General features: G+C 34.6%; 1 pseudogene; it reads left to right on the top strand.

Annotated features, from left to right (window-relative positions):
- Positions 1-3,764: 3,764 nt before the first annotated feature.
- Positions 3,765-19,361, top strand: LOC123241871 (annotated as a pseudogene).
- Positions 19,362-24,391: the final 5,030 nt, after the last annotated feature.

The raw sequence follows: 24,391 nt of genomic DNA, 5'->3' as shown, positions 1-24,391 counted from the left end.
GGTCATTTGGTAATAGATCATATCTCCTAGATTCAGGCAAGCAATAAGATACAAATGTGATCATGTAGTTTTTTTCTCAGCCTGAGGCAGTGAAAAATACTGACTGTCCACATAAAGACAGTTGGGGGAAAAAAGTCAAGTAAAACATTGTTGAGTAGGAGTAACTACTCAAGTCTGTTAAATTCTGCCATCACAGAACTCAATAGATATTTCTGAAATATTAATCTTTGTGTTGAGCTCAAGCTTCGTGATATCCTCTGTAAGTTGGTCAATACCTTTTGTGCATCTGGCCAAGGAGCCAGACTTATTCAGAGGTGGTTGAAGATCAGAACAGCCTGACTCTCCGAAGTCAATGTTGCAATACCCACTATTTCTCAAAAAAAAAAAAATCAGGCGTGAAGAATAGGCCCAGGTATTTCCTATATAAGAAATAATAAGGTATTATATTCAAAAGGCATAAATTTCTCCTTAAATTCATATAGCAATAAATTCTTGCAGGTAAATAGTTTAAAACTGCAAAAGACCAATACATACAAGTTATTTTCAAAATATTAATTGTCTCCATTCACTTTTTGCTCCCTTGACCTTTTCACAGAAAAAAAGAAAACAAGCATTCTTTAGGCAATAACTATGTAACAAGCATTTTGTTAGGCACTGATAATACAAAGATAAGAATTAAATAGCCCTTTCTCTCAAGGATTTTACCTTCTATTGAATGAACTAGACTATTTCCTCAGCATCTCACATGCCTTAACACATGTAAGAAAAACTCATCTTTTGTAGACAGGGTAAACCCTGCCATTGTCAAGAAGTCCATATCCCCATAGATAAGGAAACTGTTAAGATCAAGGGTAGGGAAAAACATTTATAATCAAAATGAATGGCAGATGCTGCTGTAACAGGTAACAAGAGCAGAATTTGTTACTTCTCTTATCTGGAAATTCAGTTCATATACTTGCTAGTTGTGGGAAAACATTTACATTGAAGAAATACCTTGATTTATGTGTAAACTAGCTCTATGTAGCACTGATGATGCTTCATATTATTTATATTGTGAGATTTAGTACAATTTTTTAAGCGGCAGCATTAATGTAATGACATTAGCAGCTCGATCCATGATGGTGAACCTATGGTACAAGTGCCAAAAGGAGCACACAGAGCCCTCTATGTGGGCATACCTGCAATCATCCATCAGATTTTGTATTTAGAAAGACATAGGGACTTGGGGTGGAGCAGCTCCCCTCCCCTTCTCCACGTGCCTTAGGATATTCCTCACTTCCCATGCTCTTCTCCTCATGTGAGAGCTTCCTTTCTCCCCTGTCTGGGATAATGTGCTGAGTAAAGGGCTCACAAGCTATATTAAGGTACAGGGCAGATGGCAGCCTGTTGAGTCTGTGGTGAAGGTGATTCCTGTGGTGAGTTTGGAGAGGAACTAGGTTTGAGAAGATTAGACCTCACGGGGTGGCACATATCTGGAGGAGAGCAGAGCACTCAGACCACTCTCACCCCTCCCTCCACATGTACCCCTCATCACTCACCCCTCTGTCTAGCAGCCCAATGGGAGTGCTTCCTTCCTCTCCTGTGAGAGAACATGGGAATGAGGTGGAGGGGAGGAGCATGGCCCTCAATGTCTGGGGAAGGTAGGCATAGCTCTTGGTTTGGGGGGATGGTGGGAACAGGGCCTGGCAGTCCATATCTAAAAGTTCACACATCACTGCTCTCGATCTTCTAAGATCTTCTAAGATCTTCTAAGATCATGAAATTTGGATAGACTTTTAAAGACTAGGGCAGCATATGACACCAGAAATCCTTCAAAGTACAAAACTGCCTTCCAGAAAACTACATGATGTGAATACTATAACACTCAGTCCAGAAGATCAGAGTATCTCTTTTTGGCAACCTCTATTCTATTAGATAGATAGTTTAAACATAAGTTCTATATAGATTGTTTTGGAGTCTAGTTTTGCTGTTTCTCATTCAGAATTTTGTTATTTGGAAAGCTTATTTTAGGATGGCATTAGCAGTCTTTATTCACAACCAAGATCATTGCCAGTGGTCTCCATTTTGTATTTTTTAGGGATTTCCCTTTCTTGAAGTTTGTGAGTTATAAACATAATTATTCTTCAAATGTTCAGCTTTGAGTGGATATGCTACATACAATCTGTTGATTTGCTAATGGTAGAAATAAAATTATAATTAAAGACTAAGGGAATATGTAGTAACTACAAAACTATGTTCAAGATTCTACCTTGCCTGTAAAGCTGCTAAAATTAAAAACAAACAAGGCAAAAAACACCAATCATATTCATGAAATGCATTCATAGTTTAATATTGAACCAACAATTAATTTGTTTTCTGCTTTATTTATTTTTACTGTCATTTTTGATTGGGAAATAAGATTTCACTGGTATTAGAAGCTCTGGGTAGAAATTTCAGATATTCTTAAAGAATTGCCTGAATCATCAAGACTTGAAGTAACTTTCTATAATTTACACAGACATTATATGTAAAACTTTGAAAATAGGTCTTTCTTTTACTGGTGCCACAACCACCTCAATGCCCAATTCTTTGTGTGGCTTCTCCATGCCATTTGCATATTCATCTCAGTACTAAAAATATTTGTGAAAATTTTAATTTTGTTTTTATTTTAAAATATAAGTCATTTGTTTACAATATCATGAAAAACTAAAGAAGTTTCTGTTAGGAAAATATTTTTCCCTCAGATATAACTTTCTTGTTATTATTCAGTCATTTAATTTTATCCAACTCATTGGTGACTTCATTTGCTGTTTTTTTTAGTCTATTATTGTATTTATTTAATAACTAAAATTCACAAATAAAAAGATACTTGTAAAGTCCTTTTTTTTGTCATCCCTGTCTCCTGCACTTTACTGCTTTCAGACCCATATTCATTTAAAAAAATGGGCTTGGATTTTTTAAAACCTTTTTTTGAACCTATAACTGTTATATGATTGGTCAATTGGAACTGAAGCACCAATGGAGAAGATCCTTTATAGAGATGAGGGTATATCCCTGCCTTCCTACCTTTTTTTTTTTTTTGAGAACATCAGAGATGTACCAGTGTCAGGACTTCTCTGCTTCCATTTCCCCCACCCAGAACATTCCTTTTATTTGTTTTCCTCTTTTATAAGACTGACTTGAGCCTCTCCCCCCTCCTTCCCTTTCTGTCCATTCAAGACCATGTGGACATTGGACATTGTTCATTTCTTACTCAAATAGGCCTATGTGCCATTATCAAGTAGGTCCTAGTACAGCTCTGTGCTCATCGTTATTATATGGGCTTATTTTTTTTTTTTCATTTCAGGTAGGTCTATGTGTCATTTCAGAAGGCTTGCTTAATTCCTTTCACTTTTTGGAGAGCTATTGGATAAGGCTACTCATACTCCAGGAATTGTTTGTGATAGAACAGTAAGTACCCTTCACTGTCTAGAACATCCTTAATGCTAGCCTTAGTGATAATGATATCATCACATTTGAACCACTGCTCCTTGTGTTGCCTAATGAAGCTGGTATAGTGCCCACTCTCCAAGGTTCCTTGGTGATTAACTACTGCAAACAAAGAATACTTATTATCATTGTTTAGACTATCCATTGGCTGCTGGTACTGTCCATTCATTCTGTGCTCTTTACTGGAGGCCATAAATGGTATCATGTCCAACTCCAAGGAGAAGGAGACATATGTAGTGATCTTTTGCTTCAGTTTGGCTGAGTGTTCAAATGGTTTGAGATGAAAACACTCCACAATGGGTAATTTCTTCTGTATTATAGAAGATGACAGGGTGGAATTCCTGCAAGGTACAGGGTCAAGCCTTACCCAGAATTCTGGGGGACCCCCTGGAGAACACTGGGTGATGGAGCAGTTGTAAAGGAGTTAAACAGTTGGTTCCTGGGGGTTGAGGTGAGAAGGTCTCTCTGCTCACGGTTCCTGATTTGGGGTTTGCCTGGGAGGCCATAGTGGCAAAAACCATTGTGATTTCTACTCAGGAGTTTGCCTGTCTAGTGGAATTACACCTTCATTGCAATATCATTTTATTATTCATTTAGTTATTTAGGTATTAGGAGTAATTACTATTAGCTTTGAGGGCAAGTTAGCTAAAGGTCTGCCACTCCCTCCTGGGGCGGAGAGGCAGTTTCTACCTAACTGATCAGGGCTTCCCAGTTTATCCAAATCCTTGATTCCCCTTCCCTGCCTTCCCTTCCATATTTTATCAATATAACTTTATCTTTTAAAAGCCACGCCTGGGTATGATTTGGGGATACTCACTGAAGCCATTAAGCTTGGTTCCTGTCCTTTGCCTGCCTAAGAAATCATATCCATCTCTGTCCTTAACATCAAGAGATCAAGCTTCTCCTTTGTCCCTCAATCAGACCTGTGGGGAATATTAGTTTGAGAAAGGGAACATCATTAAAGATTTGCCTTTGCTGAATCTTGCTAGAAGACACAGTGCCCTGTCTCCATTTTCAACTGAAAACCAAGTTCTTGGGGGGAGGGGTTTGAGAGCAAGGAGTCCCTTACCCCCTCCCTACTCACTCAAGCCTGTTTTCCGGGGAGGTGAGGGACTCCTAGCCCAGGCCAGTCCATCAGCTTCCCAATATCCCTGTTATTACAAACATAACACTTCATAGTGAGTTGTTTGGTGGACACTGTTTTCCTGGCAAAGATATTTGAGTGGATTGCCATTTCCTTTTTTGGGTCCCTTTATAGGTAAGGAAACAGAGGCAAAGAAAGTTAAATGACTTGCCTAGTATCATATCATCCAGCTATTAAGTTTCTGAGGCCTGATTTAAACTTAGAAAATAGAAGACTTCCTGACTCCAAGTCCACTACTCTATCCACCTTGCCACTTTTTTAGCTGCCTCAAAGCTACCTAATTCATCATAAAAACAACATCTCCCTAATTTCTTAATATTTATATTAAAGGTCATTGTTAAAAAATCAGAGTACTTTGCTAAACTGAAAAAGGATTTTGTCTTCCTCATTTTTGGTTGTGTTATGTTAAAATACATTTTCCCCCTCAGGAAAGAAGCATTTTGATGACTTTTCTGTTCACATGCGATATGAAATATTAGCATCTGCAGTTTAATAATTTGAAAGTGACTTTGCTAATGTAGATCACAAAATTCTTAGTGCAAAATATATGTAGGATTTTTTGGTTCATTGATCATTGTGAAGACATAGGCATAAAAAAAGATTAAAGCGGTATCTGCAAAGCACTTTCATCCAAAATGCCAATTCGTGTGCACACTTAAAAGACTGAGATTCCAAAAGCAGTTATCTGTATTTCTTCAGAAATATAATGTATTCCTACAAAATGAGTCATACCACATATATGATGTGTGCAAACTCCTTTGAAGGACATCCCAATAGTCATGATTCACAATTTATTCCTTTTTTCTTTAATTCTTTCCCCCATATCAATTATTTTTTAAATAAAAGAATGAGCCTATAACCATGATATAGCACAAACTCATAGCTAAATGGAATATTTATGTTCTATATTCAATACTACTAAATATATAGCATGAACAGTTAAATAAGGTGTTGGGTTTTTTTTTAATGGAAGGAAGGAAATAACAGGGGAGACCCTGATCAAATTGAAGAATTTACAAATTTTGATTGGTTGAGTTATCTTTCTCCTTTGCTGCAGCTAATATGTGTGTGTATTTCCCTTGTTAGAATATGCATTTCCATCTACTGCCAAATTTTATAATATCTTATGGCTTTTTTGAGCATTTTTGGAAAATAGCACTAATACTTGAACTCTGAATAAAAAGGCTAAACCTCATCCCTTTGTTTGTTGCATCCCAAGACAGAACTCAATAATCATAAAAGCTCGATATGTCCCAATTTTCAGGGTTTGGAATGATGAGCTGCAATATAAGTTATTCTCATTATAATTATATTTTAAAATGTGTTGTGTGATAAGGGCATTTGTAGGATATAATAAGGGACTGAAACTAAGGGTAATAAGGGCTTAGGCTATAGGTGGTAGCTGGTTGGAATAGGGAATAAGGCAAGGCAAGGGACCCAAGGCTGGAGGTAATCAAGGGAATAGGCAAGGTAATAGGGAAATTAAGGCAAAGGTATGGTTGGAATTGAGAATGGGCACTGTGGGTAGGGGTTTGCGAATCCCTAAGGCAATATAGTGGATGAGGAAGGTACAATAGTGAAGGCTGGTAGTTGAGGTGGTAGGAGAAATAAGGGAATGTCTGAGTTTAGGAAATATAAACACTGAGGTACCAAAAGTTGCAAGGGAGAGGATGAGTTAATCTAAGGCCGGCAAACACTGAAGGGAAACACAGAGTGGGATCCAGGTTAGAGACAAAATACTGAAGGGAAACAGACTGAGCCCTTCAAGTAAAAGGACACTTTACAGAGCAAGGTTAGAGCCAGCCAAGAACAGCTTGAAACTGACTAATGAAGTAGCCAAAAGGTTTTGATTAAATACAATGGGGTTTATTGTCTTCTAGGGTAGATTGGTAGGGTAGAGGATACAAGGTAGCCCTAACAGCCACTTAGAGAAAGCATCATGTTGGGGAAGGGAGGCAGGAATGTGAGACTCAGTAAGGACCAGCCTACTTCAGCCCCAAGAGGATTTGTAGCCAAAAGGGGGTAGGAAAGCTGGATACAATGATTCAATAGGTAAATTTGTAACAAGGGTAAGCCCTAATTGACTAAGCTATCACAGATTTGAACTAACTCTCAGATCTATTCTCCTTTCCAAACTTCTCAGACATTTAGGTAGGGAAAATGAAGGTGGGAATAAGGTAGGGTAGGGAGATTCAAAGGAATTAGCTAAATTAACAATTTTAAAAGAAAATCTGCAAAATATAAGACAAGTTTCAATCTAAAGAAGGAGCTCAGTTGGACCCTGACTCTCTCTACTAGTTACCAGGACCAACTGAACTGTTCCCAAGATTCTAAACTCTCCTTAACTGACAGAAGAACCCTGCAAAGCCTGCAAAACTGTTATGCCCCCTCTCTGCACCACAGTTGTTTTCAACATATTTTTTCCTCAAAAAGAATAATATGTTGAACCTAATGGCAAAGAACTAGAAACTGAATTGATGTCCATCAATTGGGGAATGGCTGAACAAACTGTGATATATGGATGTAATGGAATACTTTTGGCATAAGAAATGACAAGCAAGGTGTACACAAAAATACCTGTAAAGATATATGAAATAATGCAAAGTGAAGTGAGCAGGACTAGGAAATTGTTATACACAGTTATTACAATAATGTTTAATGTTTTATTGTGAATGGTCTATTATCAACAAGACCAACTCCAAGGGACTTATGATGAAAAGGCATATCCACTGTCATAGAATGAACAGAGTTCAAATGCAGATTGAAATGCATCATTCTTTATTTTCTCCATAAATTTTTCTCAAATGTAAGCAATATGCATTTTGTTTCACAACATGTTAAACATGGAAATATGTGTATGTGTCATAGAAATTGCAGAATGGAATTCCTCTTGCAAGAGATTGGGTCAAGCCTCAGCTGAGAATTCCAGGGAGGCCCTGAGAACTCTGGGTGAGGGGGGCAGTTTAAGGCAGTTAAGGGAAGTTGATTCCTGGGGTTTGAAGTGAGCAGGTCACTCTGTTTGCTGATCCCAGATCTTGGGGCTCTGGAGAGCTGTAAACTTTGCTTTAGCCTAAATAGATCTACAATCAACCTCACTTTTATCTCAAATTAGACCTTAGGAGAAGATTATCTATTAGGTTAGAGAGCTAAATAGCTAACCAAGTTACCTTTCCACTCTGGGGAGAGGGGCTGCTTGGACCTAACAGTTTAGGGCTCCCCTGACCCTATTTTATCCTTGTCAAATCTCCCTTTCTTCCCTTCCCCACATTTCATTAAACCTTTCATCTTTTGGGACCTGTGCCTGGCTATTACTTAGGGATATACTCAGTTCCTCAAACTGAGTTTCTCCAGGTCTGTGGCCCAAAGTCTGACCCTTCGTCTGTCTCTGAAAGCCTCAAGACATCAAGCTTTTACTATTTTTTCCTTACTCAAACCTGTTGGGGAAATAGTTTAGATAGCGTTAATATCTTTTTTGAGACCAGTCTTACCTAGTTCCTGACTCGGATCTGAAGATAACAGTTCAACCACCATCTGTAACTGATCCCTAACTGCTTGATGGGAGTGGGGAAGTAAAGGAGTGCTCACAAGATTGTGCCCCTCCCTTTCACTCAAACCTGCTGAGAGCCTGTGTGTGTGCTCTCCATATACTAAGTGACAACTAAGTCCTGATTGATACAGACCACTGGCATTTTGCAGCTTCCCACAAATATCACTGTTAAAACCAACATAACAGTTATATGATCACACACACACACACACACACACACACACATATATATGTATATATATATATGTGCGTATATATATGTATATATACACACATATTCAATCTATATCATATTACTTTCCTTCTTGAGGAGGGGAAGGGTTGGGAGGGAAGGAAAGAACATGGATTGGAAAATGGCAGAAAACAAATATTAAAACATTGCATTGATCCATAAAAAAAGAAAATTATCTCCCACTCTAAAAAAATGGTATTAATCTCCTAATTCTGAGTTCCATGCTAGGATTTTGACTTTCAAAGTTATTCCCCCCATGCCTTGTTTTTGGAAGACACATCTATACAATTGAACTTTAACTGATGAGTTGAGTTCTGAGACAATTATATGGATCATTCGTTTTCCATCAATCTTTTTTATAGGAAGCTATACTTTTTATTTTAAAACTTAGTTTGAATTGTCTGGATTGATTTTTTTCTATCATGATCAGATTTACCAAATAATTGCTTTGCTTTTCATTTCACTTATCCTATTTAGAAACAGTATCTAGAGAATGCCCAAGGGAAAATAGAGCAAGTTTGCATAAAAATAAGGAACTGGAGAAAGCTGACTTTTTACAAATATGCATTCTTAGGTTTGTATTTACTTATGATCTAACTGAAGAATCCATTGATTCGACCTCCTTTCTATAATGACATGGGGATTTGATTGCTATGGTTTTTTTTTTTTTTTTGTAACTAAATACCCAACTAGATTTGACAAACTAAACAGTTTCAATGTATACTTTAAAAAAAGAAAGATCCATGTGAAATGGAGGATTTAAGAAAAAAAATCATTTATATACAAAACTGTATTTAGACACATGCAATATGATATAGGATACATTTTATTTTGGTTTAAGACCTTTTTTCTGCTTTTATTTGCTAAATGACATGCTCCTTAACTATTTACCTCTGGACATGGTCAGAAAAAGAAAGGAACTAATTTTCCAGAGATTTCATTTTAACACTTAAAAATAAAATTTTCACTTAATTTCTTACCATACTTTGCTATTCTTGATTTCCTTATGGATACCACAGAGGCTTCTTTGACCCTTTATAGGTTCATGAGTCAGAAGACATAAAAATAGAAAAAGACAAATTTGATATATGAATGGAAGTAGTATTTCTGTCCTTAGTGTAAAGGACAATAGAAAACAAATCTCAAAGGTTAATTCTTCCAATATATTTATTTTTTTCTCCAATTGCATCATTAAAAAATATTTTGCTTTTATCTTTTCTTTTTTACACCATACTCATTTTCTCTTTCTTCCCATCTATTTTAATGTCTCTTTGTAATATATAAGAAAAAAAAATTTAAGAGAAATCAGTAGACAAAACAATATCTTGCAGTGAATAGCATATTATACTTTGTTGGTCCTCATCTCTACTGAAAATAGGAATATATATAAATATATATCTTTGTCACTCTTCAAAACTTTAGATTGTTCATTAAAATTCACCAGACATTGACTACATTTAAATGTTGTTAACAAAGGCATCATATATATTATTCAGTTCTTTCTTCACTATATATCACTTTATACAAGTTCCATGTTTCTCTGAATACTTCATAGCCATTTTTTGGTAATTCTACTACATTTATATAAATACATTTTTACCCATTTCCTTATTAATGAGTAACTTTTATGTTTCCATTTTTTTTGTAGGAGGGATAGGGAGAGTGTAGTGGTGATGGAGTTATTTTAAAATTTGTTGATTTATTCCTATAACAGTGTCTAGGATTAAATTGTTTTGTATAAGTGTCTGCTTTCTGTCATTGATCTCCAGTAGCAGAATTTCAAAATAAAAGTGTAATGGTTTGGTGTTTTTATTCCCATAATGTCAAAAGGTCTTCCAAAATTTGTGAATCAAGACAGTGTTCCACACATTCTATGTTTCCTGTCTTCCTAGATCCTCTCCAACACTGTATGCATTTTTGAAATCATTTTTGCCAATTATTTAATGGAATGTCAGAATTTATAATTTTATGCTAACATATTTCTATTATAGTTATTGATTAGAAACATGTTTCCAAAATGTGTTAGTCATTTGTATTTCTTCAAATAATTATTTGTTTTTTTCTTTATTTAAATTTTGGTAGATAGCTCCTGATTTTCTTTATTTGGGAAAAATACTTAGATAATTGATGTCAAAATTTTATCAGATATATACTGCAGAATTTTCCTTACTCAAGTGTTTTTTCTTACATTTCTATTTATTTTGTTTGCATAATTGCATTTGAATTTTTTCAAATAAAATAAAATTTTATATAAATAGAATAACATTTTTTCTAATTGCATAGTCACTTCATTTATATTTTGCTTAAGAATTCTTCTTGTAATTAAAATTGTGAAAATTTACTCCTAAAGATTTAATGAGGGGCAGCAAGGTGGCTCAGTGCATTGAATGCCAGGTCTGGAGATGGGAGATCCAGGGTTGAAATTTGGCCTCAGGTACTTCCCAGTTGTGTGACTGTGGGAAAATAATTTAAAACACATTGCCTATCTTTTACCCTCTTCTCTCTTGGAACCAATACATAGAATTGAATTTAAGATGGAAGGTAAGGTTTTAACAAAAAAGATTTATTCCATTTATTTAATGATATTTTATTTCACCTTAGTGTCCTTGTGTGGCTTATTGTGATAGTGTACAATAAATTACTAACAAATAGGTATCCAGAAATGGCATAAAGGATATAATTATGAGAATATATACTTTTCAAAGGACATAGACCAGTCATATAGAGTCAGAGACATAATAGATGAATAGACTGTGTGTTTGATTGATTTCCACACACTATCAAGAAATTCAATGTGCAGCACCTCAGTTTATTGATCACTTACAGAAGATTTTCATTGAGACACAAATTTCAGACAGAATGATAAAACATAGATGGATTGTGATCTGAATCATGTAAGAGAGTACAGACATTTAGAAACCAGATCCATGAAGTACGAATACATATAAATATATCATGCTATCCCAGCAATTAATTCTACATCTGTCATATTAAGAGTTACCTAAGACCTGAGAGACTTGTCAATGCATATTTACCCATAAGCTGAAGAATGGAGAAGGGGATGTTTAATAAACAGAACTAGTATTATGATAATTATGTTGGAACATTATCCTTGTCAAACCACACCTATAATATATGTCCAGTTTTGGGTTCAACATTTAAGAAAGGACTTTACGGTATTTAAATCTGTTTATAGAGTGTAAACATGATAATAAGAACTGACACTATTCTATGAGAATGGATTAAATGTGTAGCCTCAAGAGGAGAAGCTTTTAGTTGGATCTGATAGCAATCTTTAAATACTTGAAGATATGTCATAATGAAGTGATTAATCTTTCCTTGCTTGGCATCCCATGAAAAATCTAAAAAAAAAAACTGGTGAAAATAAAAAAGGCAGATTTTAACTGTTAGGAAAACTTCCTATCAGATAAGACGGAAAAAATGCATCTGGAATGAAGAATTCAATGTTTTATTCCCTTTGTTTTTAACTTGTTGAGTGGCTTTATAGAAGTCATTTTGTTAGTATGGATCAGGATTTCCTCATCTGTAAAATGAGATGACTAGATATCATAAACTGAAGGGTACCTCTGGTTGAAAATAATCCTCTGTGTCTATACCTTCCTTTCTAAATATTTTTCTTAATGCCTAGAAATTTCTCATGTCCTCACATCCTTAATCTGACAAAAATTTATATTCAGAATGGCTATTTAAATTTATGATGCATAAGGAATATACCTTTCTTAAATGTGTGTGTGTATGAGAGAGAGAGAAAGAGAGAGAGAGTGCCTGTGTGTGTGTATAGAAAGAGACTCACCAATTACGCTTAAAGAGGGTAATCATTTGATTAATCTTCTTCTGGAAGTTTTTAATGAGGAATAGGAAGCCCTAACTCTCAACTTCAGAACATGCCAAGGCATCCTTTGACTTCTGTTTCTTCTTCATTCACTATGTTATAAGGAAAAAAGAAAAAAAGAGTAAAGACTGAAATTTACTAGTTTATGACATAATCCATGACACTGTCAAGGATCAAGTAAAAATAATTCATGATAATCTTGAATTGTCATTGATCTGAATTACCATGAGTGCATGGCAAACTCATTGCCTTTTAATCAGTATGTTGATCTGTCAGATGACTAAGAGAAATTCCTCATAGGATTCTAAGTGAAAAAGACTACTTGCCTGTGCCAGATATGCAAAGATTGTCTGATCCAGACAATGAATCATATACAGATATTTCAAGCAAAAATAATTCTTTGGGTCTATACCCTAATAATCAATTCAAATTATGAGAGACAACTCAATCAAGAAGCAACATGTTTTCTGCCTAGTTTTTTCAACTATAGATTCTGAATGAGAAGGTATCTAGAAGGACAAAGTGGTACATTTAGTCAACTTGAGTCTTTTCTCTCTTCAGGTGTATAAGATGACAGATCTCATTTCTTTTACTTCTACAGATCTAGAAGTGAATAAATCAACAGGTCATAGAAGGGAGTGAACTATCTGTCAGTGATCATATTTATTTAGATGGTCTCAGTGGAAACTGGAAGAAAGGTTTCATACAAATACAGAGGATAATGTTAATACTTATGATCATATAATGTGTGCCTTGAATGTAGTTACATATCTTTAGAAATGCATATGTTATTTACATTTGCTTCCATTCTTTTCTTTTTTTTTGCCTTACATCTATTTCTTTATATTGGTATTATCTGTGTGCAGCTTCATTTATTTATTTACTTAACTTGTATTTTTGGCCAATCTTGTGGTTTAATAGACCATTGTTTACCATTAATAGCCATTGTTATTATTTATATACTTATTTTCTTTTGCTTTACAGTCATTTATGAGAACCTGTTAAATGTACATGAAAAAGTCTGACATATAATTTAGACTTACAGACACTGAAGTAACCCTGAAAAATGATGCAGACTGTTTACTTTATGTCTATTTAATGTATTTTTTGCTCTCTACTTGCTGTGACTGGTAAAGTGATTATCTGGGATGCTGAGTTAATCAGCTTTAAGTTGTTAGGTAATAATATATATTTAGGACCATATTGTATGGTCCTAAATATATATTAGGCCCATCACAGATGACTTTTCTTGAGAATGTAAAACTCCCAAACCTGAGGAGGAATGTAACTGTCTTTCTGGAAAGACTTCAACTGGAGACCTTGGAGTGGTGTCTCCAAAGTAGCTAAAGACCTTTCATTTCTATTTCTTCCCAGTTCCAGAAAAAAAGAAACTACTGGTTGATTAGAAATCAGGAGATTTAAACTTTTTGCCTAGTCACACAGAGCAGGAGCATGGTGACAGTAGCAATAGCAAAAACAGAAAATCCATTCCACTCTCAAGCCTTCTCTGGGAAGCCTGGAAAAGGAAAAAGGTAAGGGTCAAGAAAAAATAGAAGAAATAGCAAGATAACCCATGAAATTATTGAACCATCTTAGACAGATGAAAATCTTTCCCAAGAATGAGGATGCATTCTTAAATGGATATCTTGGAATGCTACAATATAATTTGCTCAAAACTAGGCCGGCTTATCCTAACTCCCTAGTTGCATGTTAGGCAATGGGGAGAATAACATAAATTAGGAGATTCTGGCTCATTTTATTGACATGATTAAACTGTGATATTAAAATATTTGCAAAGAAGTTGTAATTGTTTATCATTTGGACACAGCACTACCATTTAATAGCTTTTGAATTTGCTCCATTATAATATTGCCTTACAAATATCTAATTTTCAGTGTTGGCACAGGGGTAGGTGTCCCACAGACGGAATGACAGTTGCCATTTTATGTGGGCTTCCCAACCAAGCTCATTATTATTTGCCACTCACAGGGGGCTCCTTGCCCATGAATAAATAATAGCCTCATATGTATTCATTTTCCTAAGAGAAGCTGGGCCTCAAAATGACTAAATATGTACATAATAATTTTATTTAGGGAAGAGAGGAAGTTATATATTCTACTCTATACTTTAGGAATATTAAAAGATGGCTTTCTGGCTAAATATCTTTTTTGGGAAAAATAATGGTCACAGCTCAGAAACATGTTGGTGAAGAAAGAAATAGATTTGTTTCAAAGGAAGATAAGACAGTTTCTATGATCATATGAGAAATTTCTCGTCACAGTGATGCAGGTAACATGGTGTTTGTGAAAATGGAGAGAAGCATTAAAATGAAGTCTATAGTTCCATTTATCTGTCCACAGGGGTACCTTTAGAATGGGTTTTGCCAGTTTCCTTTTAACTAGGTCAGCAGCAGGGTGTGTAAAACTGCCCTGTGGGCCTCAGTGGGTGTAGAACATTTACTATGAATCAGTCTTCAATGGTAAGCTTACTTGGTTAGGATAGATGAGTCTTGTGATTTGTTTGCTTCTCTTTGTAGCTCTTAACCCCTTTTCTACCAATGGTTAAAGTAAAATTGCTGGAAATTCCACCAATGGCCTTAGTCTTACTAAGAGGAATAAGAATGCTCATCACTGAGTCTTGCCTTTCTTCCTTGATTTAACCTCCTTGCTCATAAACCCTTAATAAAGATGTCATATTTTCACAGAACACTTTCAAAGCCACAAATGTTTTTGACATTGGAGAGAAGTTGTGAATCCTGTTGTTTTTGATGCAATCTTTTAAAGGTGGGGTGGATAATGTTACCATACCACTCGGATCATTCAGCAGGGAAATTACACAGAAAAAAATTACCTCTCAGGAAATGTGCTGCTGACCAAAAATAGCACAAAGAACTGTTGATTGAGTGGTCTAAACTGAGATTTCATAGCACCTTATATCTCATAGTTACATATACATATATATATATATATATTCCATTCTGTATCATATTTTAATCCTTTTATGAATAAATGAAAGGAAATATAACAAATATTAGTGATAGATATAAGAAGAACACTTTAGTCTAAATGTCAATTAAGATACTCTGAGGATCAAAGAACTTGCTATTCTGTTCCTTTGTTTTAAATTTTTATTTTTTTCTTGTAATTTGGGAAATTAGTGTTAGAATGCTTTCCTTAACAGATAAGCGATCTAGGTGCAATAACAGTTGCTATCTAACTAAACAAGAGGAAAAATACTAATAATCATGATGATAATCCTTAGGTGATTGCAATAGGAAAAAAAGTCAGAATTTAAACTAAATGACTTCTTGAATTTCCTAAAGAGAGACATCAGGGAAAGAACTGCCAATCGTTATTCTCATTCATATTTCTACTAGTCCATAAGTTTTCTTTTCTTCAGCTAAACACATTCCTTCAGTGATCATCATATATAATGAAATAAAAATCTTCCAACATTCTGGTTTCCTATTTCTAAACAATCTTCTGCTTTTCAATGTCCTTCTTAACTTTTGTTAACATAATACTCCAGATGCGATGTGACAGGGACAGAGTACAATAGCATTATCACTTCCTTGTTCCTGAAAACTATACCCTCCTAATGCATTTCAAGTTTGCGCTATTTTTTGTGGCATCTACATTACACCATAAATATATTGTGTTATTTTTATTAGATACTATAGCATTATTATATATTGCACTGAATTCTATTGTAGTCTACTAAAACCCCTAGATCATTTTTGGAATAATTGGTAAATTTAAAAAAACAAAACTTTTTTCTCCCAAAAGGACTTATCTGATTTGGAGAGAGAAGATGAAGTGGAAAAGAATGGTCAGTTCTTTCACATCCTCCTAGAATATATATACTTTTTAAAGACATAGCCACCATAGAATGCTGGTAAGAGAAAAAAAGTCTCATGCTTTGTCATTTGCCCCATTTAATTTTCATTTCTCCCTTTAAGCTTGGTTGCTCCTATAACAAATATTTCATCTACTTATCTTCCTTGTTGACACTGCTAATACAACAAAACCAATGGGATAGCAACTCTTCCCCATCACCTCCTTCCTTTTCAGGGTTTCTTCTCCTTATTCCCTGGACTCATTCAATTTTCATCCAATTCTCAAAACAATAAATAGATAGATAAAGAAAGAGAAAGAGATAAGACAGATATAGATAGTTATAGATACATTGTGGGACGTATAGACAAATGTATGTGTGTGTATATATGTATATACATACATATATACACATTCACAAAAATATTTGTTCATGTATAGAATTGTGAATAGAAAATTCTATAGTCCCACATTCTATTTAAGTCTACAATACTGTTCTATCTTCATAGAGGAGTTGTTAAATAGACAAAATTCTCTATATTATGTGTCAATCAAATTTTTCATAGTATCTCTGTTTTATAAAACTACTTTAATATTGTTTCCTCTTTTGAGTTACTCATCATGGTTGTCTATAACTCAACTGGAAAAAGAAGAAGTAGATATCTGATAGAAAAAAGTGGTAACTGAATACTGTAGTAGCTTTTAAATTTAGTAACTTGAAATATGTCCCTACCTTTCCACAAGTCAATCCAGATTTTTAAAATTATTCTGAATAATAAATAAATCAGAAGTAAAGTTCACAGATATTACAATATCTCTCCTTCACCTTAGTTAGTAATTAATAATATTTATATAGTACTATATTATCTATATCATCATAATACAAGTTATGTATTAGCATTTCCTTCATTGTTATACCCCAAATCCTGTGAAGCTTTTTTATACCTTGTAACTGAAATCCCCTATAAATTTTCCCCCATTAGAAAGTCAATTCATTGAGAAATGGAGTGGCTGTTTTCCTTTTTTATTTGTATTACCAGCACTTACCAATTAATTTGCAAATGTCAGCATTCTTTCACACACATAATATATATGTGTGTATTCATTCATATTTTTCTCATTTTACACATGAAGAAATATAGATCTAAGGGAGATTAAGAAATTTGACCACAGCCACCCAACAAGTAAGTGCTTTCCTAACTTCAGGTCTGGTGTGATATCTACTAGGCATGATGCTACTCAGATAACTGCACTTCAGGCAACTCCTGCTCATATTAAGAATAGCCAAATCATTTACTGATTAACTGTAGACAACCTAATAAGAAGAAACTAACAGCATTTGTAGGCAAAGAATTAAGAGGAAATTAACAGCTATTTCAATATTGGTAGACCAAACCCAAAGTGACAGTAATATCTTATTCCCAAAGTACAGTGGCTTTCACTATGGGCTCTGAGCCAATGAACTTGACTGAATGATCTTCTAATTCCACATAGTACCTAATGCTGTGAGTAATTAATGATTTGAATTGACTGGCAGGGGAGGAGGATATACATAATAATATTTGTCTTTTAATTATCTTTCACAGACTATGCTTGAATCATACACACTATTGCTATCATACGTATTTGGTGATACAATAACAATCATTTGAAAGAAGGGGGAGATTATTTTTTACTTTTCCATAGCTTAAAGAATAATGGCTTATATACTTTAATATGAACATTACACTATCAATCCATTCCTTTCAACAATGTGATCTTCCTTTATAAAATTTTTATATAATAATTCATAGAATTATGCATATAAACCTCATGAGTTCAATACTTCATTTCAAAGAGGAGAAACTGATACTTAAGGAGATCAACTGATTTGTCTGTTACATAGATAATAAATATCCTAATGAGATTTGAATCTAGGTCCTCTTGCTCTTGAGAGAAGAGAAAGCCTGTCCTCATTTGCTATTTTATCCCCAGAACTTATTACACTAATTTGCACAAAGCACACACAAATATACCAAATGTACACAAACACATATATGCAAATGTATTTGTATATATATATAATTCATTTATTCATATTACTTTCATTTTCCAGATGAGAAATCATAATCTCATGGAAGCTAAGAGATTTTGCCATGGCAACAGCTAGTTGGTGACTTAGGCAGGATATGTAATAAATCAAAAGACTGTTCTCACAACAGCTATGTATAAAGATGATTATACATAGCTGTTGTGAAGAAAATCCTTTGTTCACCTTAAAGTACTATGTAAATGTGAATTATAAAAATTTTCAGGATATTTGATGTTTTAAAAAAAAAACAGAGTTCATAGTATTTAAAGTAAAGAATATTCCCACTGCTACAGAAGGAAATGATGGCATCTGAATGCACATTCTTCATTTTATTCCCTCCATGATTTTTTCTCTAGTATAAGTAAAATGTCTTCTTTCACAACATAATGAACATGGAAATATTCATTGCATGATAATGCAATTATAACATATATCATATTATCTCCTGCCTTGCAAAGCAGTGGGAGAAAGGAAGAGAACATCAATCACAAAATGTTAAAAAATAATTATTAAAAATTGTATCAAATTACTTCCTCAAGGAGTTTATATTCTAAGCAAATATGATTGATCCTCCTCTTCTCTCCATTCCAATGGCATCCAGCTTTAGAATGATGATGGAAGCCCTCAAAAGTATTTGTTATTGTCTTGTTATCCCTAGGACCAAAGTTAGTCAGGGGAAAAAATCCGAAAGGTAGTGGAAGAAAAGAAGTGCTAGGCTCTCACATTTCAAAAAATCAGGCAGAAAATTGACTACAATAATATCATGGAGAAAACCTCCCTGGATATGAAGCTGAGTGATGATGGCACCTATGTAGGCTTCATTAAAGTGCATCTGAAACTTCATAGACCAGTGACAGTGCTGTCAGGGACCAGGTACTGGTCCATAAATGACACTATCAAAGAAGGTGAACCTAGCAACCACCGCCAATAAGGGGATGTAAAAATGCTTTTTCAGAAGCTCTCCATCACTAACTGTCCTTCCTACCTTCACCTTCTGTATGGCCCTGACACAGTTATCCTTAGATTTTTGCTGAAAAAAAGTGAGAAAGAAGAAGTATAGTGGTATGCCTTCTCCATCTTGGAGCTCCAGAATTTCCTAACCATCCTGGAAAAGGAAGAACAAGATAAAATCCAACAAGTAAACAGAAAATATCAGAAATTCAAGCAAATATTGTAAGAAACCTTTTGCGATACCCAGGGCAAACCTGGCTGAAGCTGCCAATCTTCCTTTCCTCTTTCACCCTGGAACAGTTTGAAAGGAGACTGGATTAGTAATATTATTTTGCAATAGACACTTTTCTAAGAACACATATAATTGGGCACTCATGCATACCCCCAAGTTGTTCCAGATGAGACAACAATTCTGATGTATTTTGCCTTGAGAATTTTCCTCACTCTCCTCCATGTGTTACCGTTTAATAATAAATAACACTGCTGTGGAAGCAGTGCCAATGTTTCAAGAGAACCTTTCTCTTACCTTTCAGAAAGCCAATATTTACCTTGATACTTCACCAATTCAGGACCCTTGATTCTAGATGGCAAAGGAAGACATGGAGAAAGCAAGGAGAAATTTAAAAGTGATGGATATTTCTTCCTGAACCTGTGTTCTATTCTCTTCTCTCTTTCTACCCTTCTCTTGAACATCTTTATTTATTGAGTCACATAATAAAAGATTTAAATGCTCAAAAAAGTGTTTCAACACGAAAAAAAAAACAATTTAAAAATGATTTTGAATATATGGTTCCTATTGTTCTAGGAACTTTCCTTCAGTTAAGATTTACATGGGTAAGGGAGTCAGGGAGAAGAAATTTAGATTTATCAAACACACATTCTTCACTGAATCTACATTTTGCCAAATAAAAGCTGTGGGTATAAGAGAGGAGGCCTTGGGTTGGCTGCTTAAACATAAAGTGATTACAACTTCACCTCCTTATATTCACTCTACTCTACTCTAATGTTCTTCAAATATCAGTCCAATTTTCCCCCACCAAATTATTTTCTGCTTCAATTCCCAAAGCTTTGCAAGTTCACGTTCTAAATGCTACCTGTAGATACTAAGATGGTGATGTCATCTTTTATCCTCTATAATATTGTGCTTCCCTATGCAAAAAATGTTCAGTTCATTTGCTCTCTCTAATCCTGGATTTTACTGAATCTGCAAAATTGTTTTGTTTCTTTTTATCTGCCCTAGAGTCCTTCATGAAGGTATTTTTAATATCTCATGGTTCAGCTTTGACTATTAAGGGAACCATATTTTCTCTTCATCCTGAGTATCCCTCTTACCACTGAGAGAGCATTGTTAAAACAACATATATACTGTGAAATGAGCAGAACTCTTGCAAATTCAGTTGTAGACCATATTCTATTCAGCTCGTACCTTCCAAGCCCAACAATTAAGGATCAGAATAATCACCAGGGTTATCTCAAAATGTGGCTTTTAAAATTCATTCAAATATAACTTAACAGTGTTTAGAAACAAAGATTTAAAATGGTTTCCTCATAAAGAATAAAAAAAAAGAAATAGGACATATAAGTTCATTTTCTTTGAATTTACTGTTTGCATAGGAATACATCATAATGTATGCAGAAAGTCTGGCAAAGTCATTAAATAACAAATTAAAATTCACAAGTGGCATAGAGAATAAAAGGCTAAAGCTGAAGTCAGAAGACCTAAATTCAAATCATTTTTCATATACTACAGAGTATGGGCAAATCACTTATAATCTCTGTTTGGAAGTTTCCTTATCTATAAATGAAATCATTTGGACTTCATGGACTCCAACATACCTTCTGGATCTAAATCCATGATTCTCTGAAACATGATACATAAAAACTGATATACTATTAGGTATTCACTCATCCTCTAAAGCCAGATGTACGATTTCCATGGAATAAGAAATTCCCTAAAACAAGGCTAATCATGAATTCTTATTAAATGTATAGTCCTTCAAAATTATTTGCTGGAGTGAAAATGACTTGCCCATTGTCATCTAATGTTCCAGAGAAAGGACTCAGTTTAAAATATCCCTGTCTCTAAATCCAATCTTTCCCCCTACTACTCCATGTTCTGTCTTACTGTGGTAGTTGTGGTAAAATTAATCATGGAATACATCCTAGAGTAGGATGTATGTTTTGAAGAAGAGGTACCTATAGTTTCTCAAATAGTATTTGGGGTGATCATTCTTTAGCAGGGGTTAAATTAGAGATTATGCACATCTTTTAATCCATTGTAATCCTATGCATTTTATTTTATGGATTTAAAAACATTCTTCTTAGGAGCCCCTATACTTAGACTGCTAAAAGTCCAGCACACACATATGGGCACGCACTCACAATATTAGAATCCCTATCATAGGGTAACAGAATATTGTAAGTAACTGAAGAAAGATTTTTAAAATCAAATTATTCATAGAATAGATATTATTTTCTTGACTGGAATGAACACTCCATATCAGGGAGTGATAAAAAAAAAGTTGGAATGGTGATGACTCTGAGGATGAAACAGATGTGTTTGGATTTAATAGCCAAACAGTTTGAGAATCAAAACACCTCATTACTGAGATTCAAACTATGGAAAATAAACCTGTACTAATGTAGGTTGGAGTTGTATGTGTTGATGCATAATCGTGTTGGGTTCATGTGGGTAAGGAAACCTTGGCATGAGACTTTAAAAGGAACTAGAATTTCTGGACTCAAATGGTCATGATAACCTTAAGAATATTATCAGAAATTTCCCATGGCTCATCCCATATGCTACCCTCTTTTCTCTGCATGTCCTAACTCAACACTTGTAGATATTTTGGCCTGTGGTGCATTTCAGGAAATTTGGGGATATTATAAAATGGAATCACTGGTACAGCCTCCTCTCTCATGTCCTTAATTCTCCTGAACTATTTTTATAAGGAAAGAAAACTAGATTTACAGTCAAAGGAAATGGAATCAAATCAAAGTTTTATTATTATAACCTGTTTGAGCTTGACTAAGTTACTCAAAATATAGTGGATTCCTTCTTCTTTGTAAAATAAAGGAGTTGAATTAGATGACCTCTGAAGTCTCTTCTCACTCTAAATCTATGACGCTTTGGATGGGAATAATCAATGATGAATCTCTCTCTATCAATGCAGACCTGAAACAATTAGTTTGTGATTCATATTTAGAAAAAGTTTTCAGGGAATATTAGGTCTTAAATGACTTGATTGAAGTTACACAGACATATGTACCAACTAGGTTACTTGAATCTAGGTGTCAGTGACTCAGAAGCCTTGGTGATTCAGAGGGTGTCTCTCTTTGTCCTTTTTATTCCATTTCTTCTCTTTTAATTTTTTGATAAACTATAATATTCCATTACTTTTATATACTCACTTTGATTATTTATATAGACTTCTCATTACGTTTCTCCCTACAGTGAATCTCTCCATACTCTATATTCTGGTCCTCCATCCACTCAGCTGCAGAAGTGACCTTCCTAAAGATAAGGTCAGATCATGTCACCCCACTCAACAAACTCTAGTGGCTCCCCATTACTTCAAGAATCAAATATAAAATCTTTTTGGTTCTCAAACCTTTAATAACTTTCATCTCCCCAAAGTATTTACTCTTCTTATATCTTACGTTCTTCTCCTCCCCCATTTACTATGTGATCTAGAAACATTGACACAAGAGGAAACATACATATGTATGTTTTTACATGATTGTATGTTTTCTCCTCTGTTAGACTGTGAACTTCCTGAAAGTAAAAATTGTTTTCTTACTTACCGCAATACTTAGCAAAGTTCTTGGCACAAGATTATACTTATTAATTACTTCTCAATTTTGATACCGCAAAGAGTGCTATTATGAATTAAAGGTCATCTAGGATGAAGATTATCTCACTTTTTTATTCATAACCCCAGAAATTAATTTGTATCCACAGAAATCTTGGGCCTGTCACATAGTAGACATTTAATGAATTTTTCTCCATTGATTGACTGATCCATGTAAGCATTGTGTTTAACCACTACTGTCCTATAGATGTAGAAAAAGGTTATAGATCTTCAAAGGTAGAAGGTGTATCAGAGTTTGAGGTCCACCATGCCTTAAAAATGATATTTACGACTTGATCGTCTTTCCTTCCCATCAAGAATTTAAGTGAATTGGAACCAACAGCTTCCCCAGTCATCCCAGATCCTATTAAACCAGTGATGGGCAATTTTTTTAAAAAGGGGGCCAAAGGAAAGGAAATGCTCATCTGCCAGTCTGTTTCTAAGGCAACTCTTTCGAAGTTTCATTGTATTGTATCCTACTTGCATTCATCACATTAGGAATAAAGTCCTGCTGCTGGATAGAACATTTCAAGGGACCTCATTTGGCCTGCAGGCCATAGTTTGCCCATCACTGTATTAAACTATTAACAATTATGATCACAATTTAAAGAAACAGGGATTTCTTTAATTAAAGAAATAGATAAGAATTTGATACTTTCTGCACATATGTTAGGCATTCCAGATACATTTTTAAAGTTGTTTGCTTGAGTTTATATAGTAAAAAAGGAAAATGCTATATTGGAAATATGTCAAGAGATATATACAACATATTTGTGGCCCAAGGAAAGCAGTGCCTGTACTAGAAATATCGTGAATACAATGCATTGATTTAAAAACTTGCTCTACCATCAGCTGAATTAGCTGTTTCCAACTCACTGGAACTCTGTTTATTATGTGCTTGAGAGATTTTAGAGGAACTGGGAAAAAATACATGGAAGGCAAGTCAGAGATAAGCAAAGCTCCGTCTGCTTTTCAGTAGAATGTGTGCTTAGCTGCTTCAGAATTATGAAATAATCAGACAGGAAATAGGTGCTGATGATGTGTCCTTAAATGAAGTGCAGCTAGAAATGAGATATCTCCAACTGTTTCTTGAAAAATCTAAGCCCAGGGTAAAGAATGAGAAGACAAGAACAGTGACAATCACGGCAAAAGCAACGGCATAGAGAGTAGTTCTCAAACAACCTATAGATGACATGAAAATGGAAATACACACAGAATAACTGAACAGCTTTTTCAAAGAACTATCAAAAACCTACTGAGACATAAAGTATTGGGAAGCCCTTTTACAAATATGTTAACACTGAAGCTTAGTATGACTTCTCCCTTTTTAAAAATTCTTTATTACATTATACAGAACAATTTAAATAGACTCAATAGAGAGGAAACTAGCCAACTATGACAAACTAGTAGCTCTCAGCCAAACATATAGGCTTAAAAGGAT

This window comes from Gracilinanus agilis, chromosome 3, assembly GCF_016433145.1.
Source record: "Gracilinanus agilis isolate LMUSP501 chromosome 3, AgileGrace, whole genome shotgun sequence".
Lineage (NCBI taxonomy): Eukaryota > Metazoa > Chordata > Mammalia > Didelphimorphia > Didelphidae > Gracilinanus > Gracilinanus agilis.
Note: the sequence above shows the minus strand (reverse complement) of the source record. Positions and strands in the feature narration are given on the sequence as shown.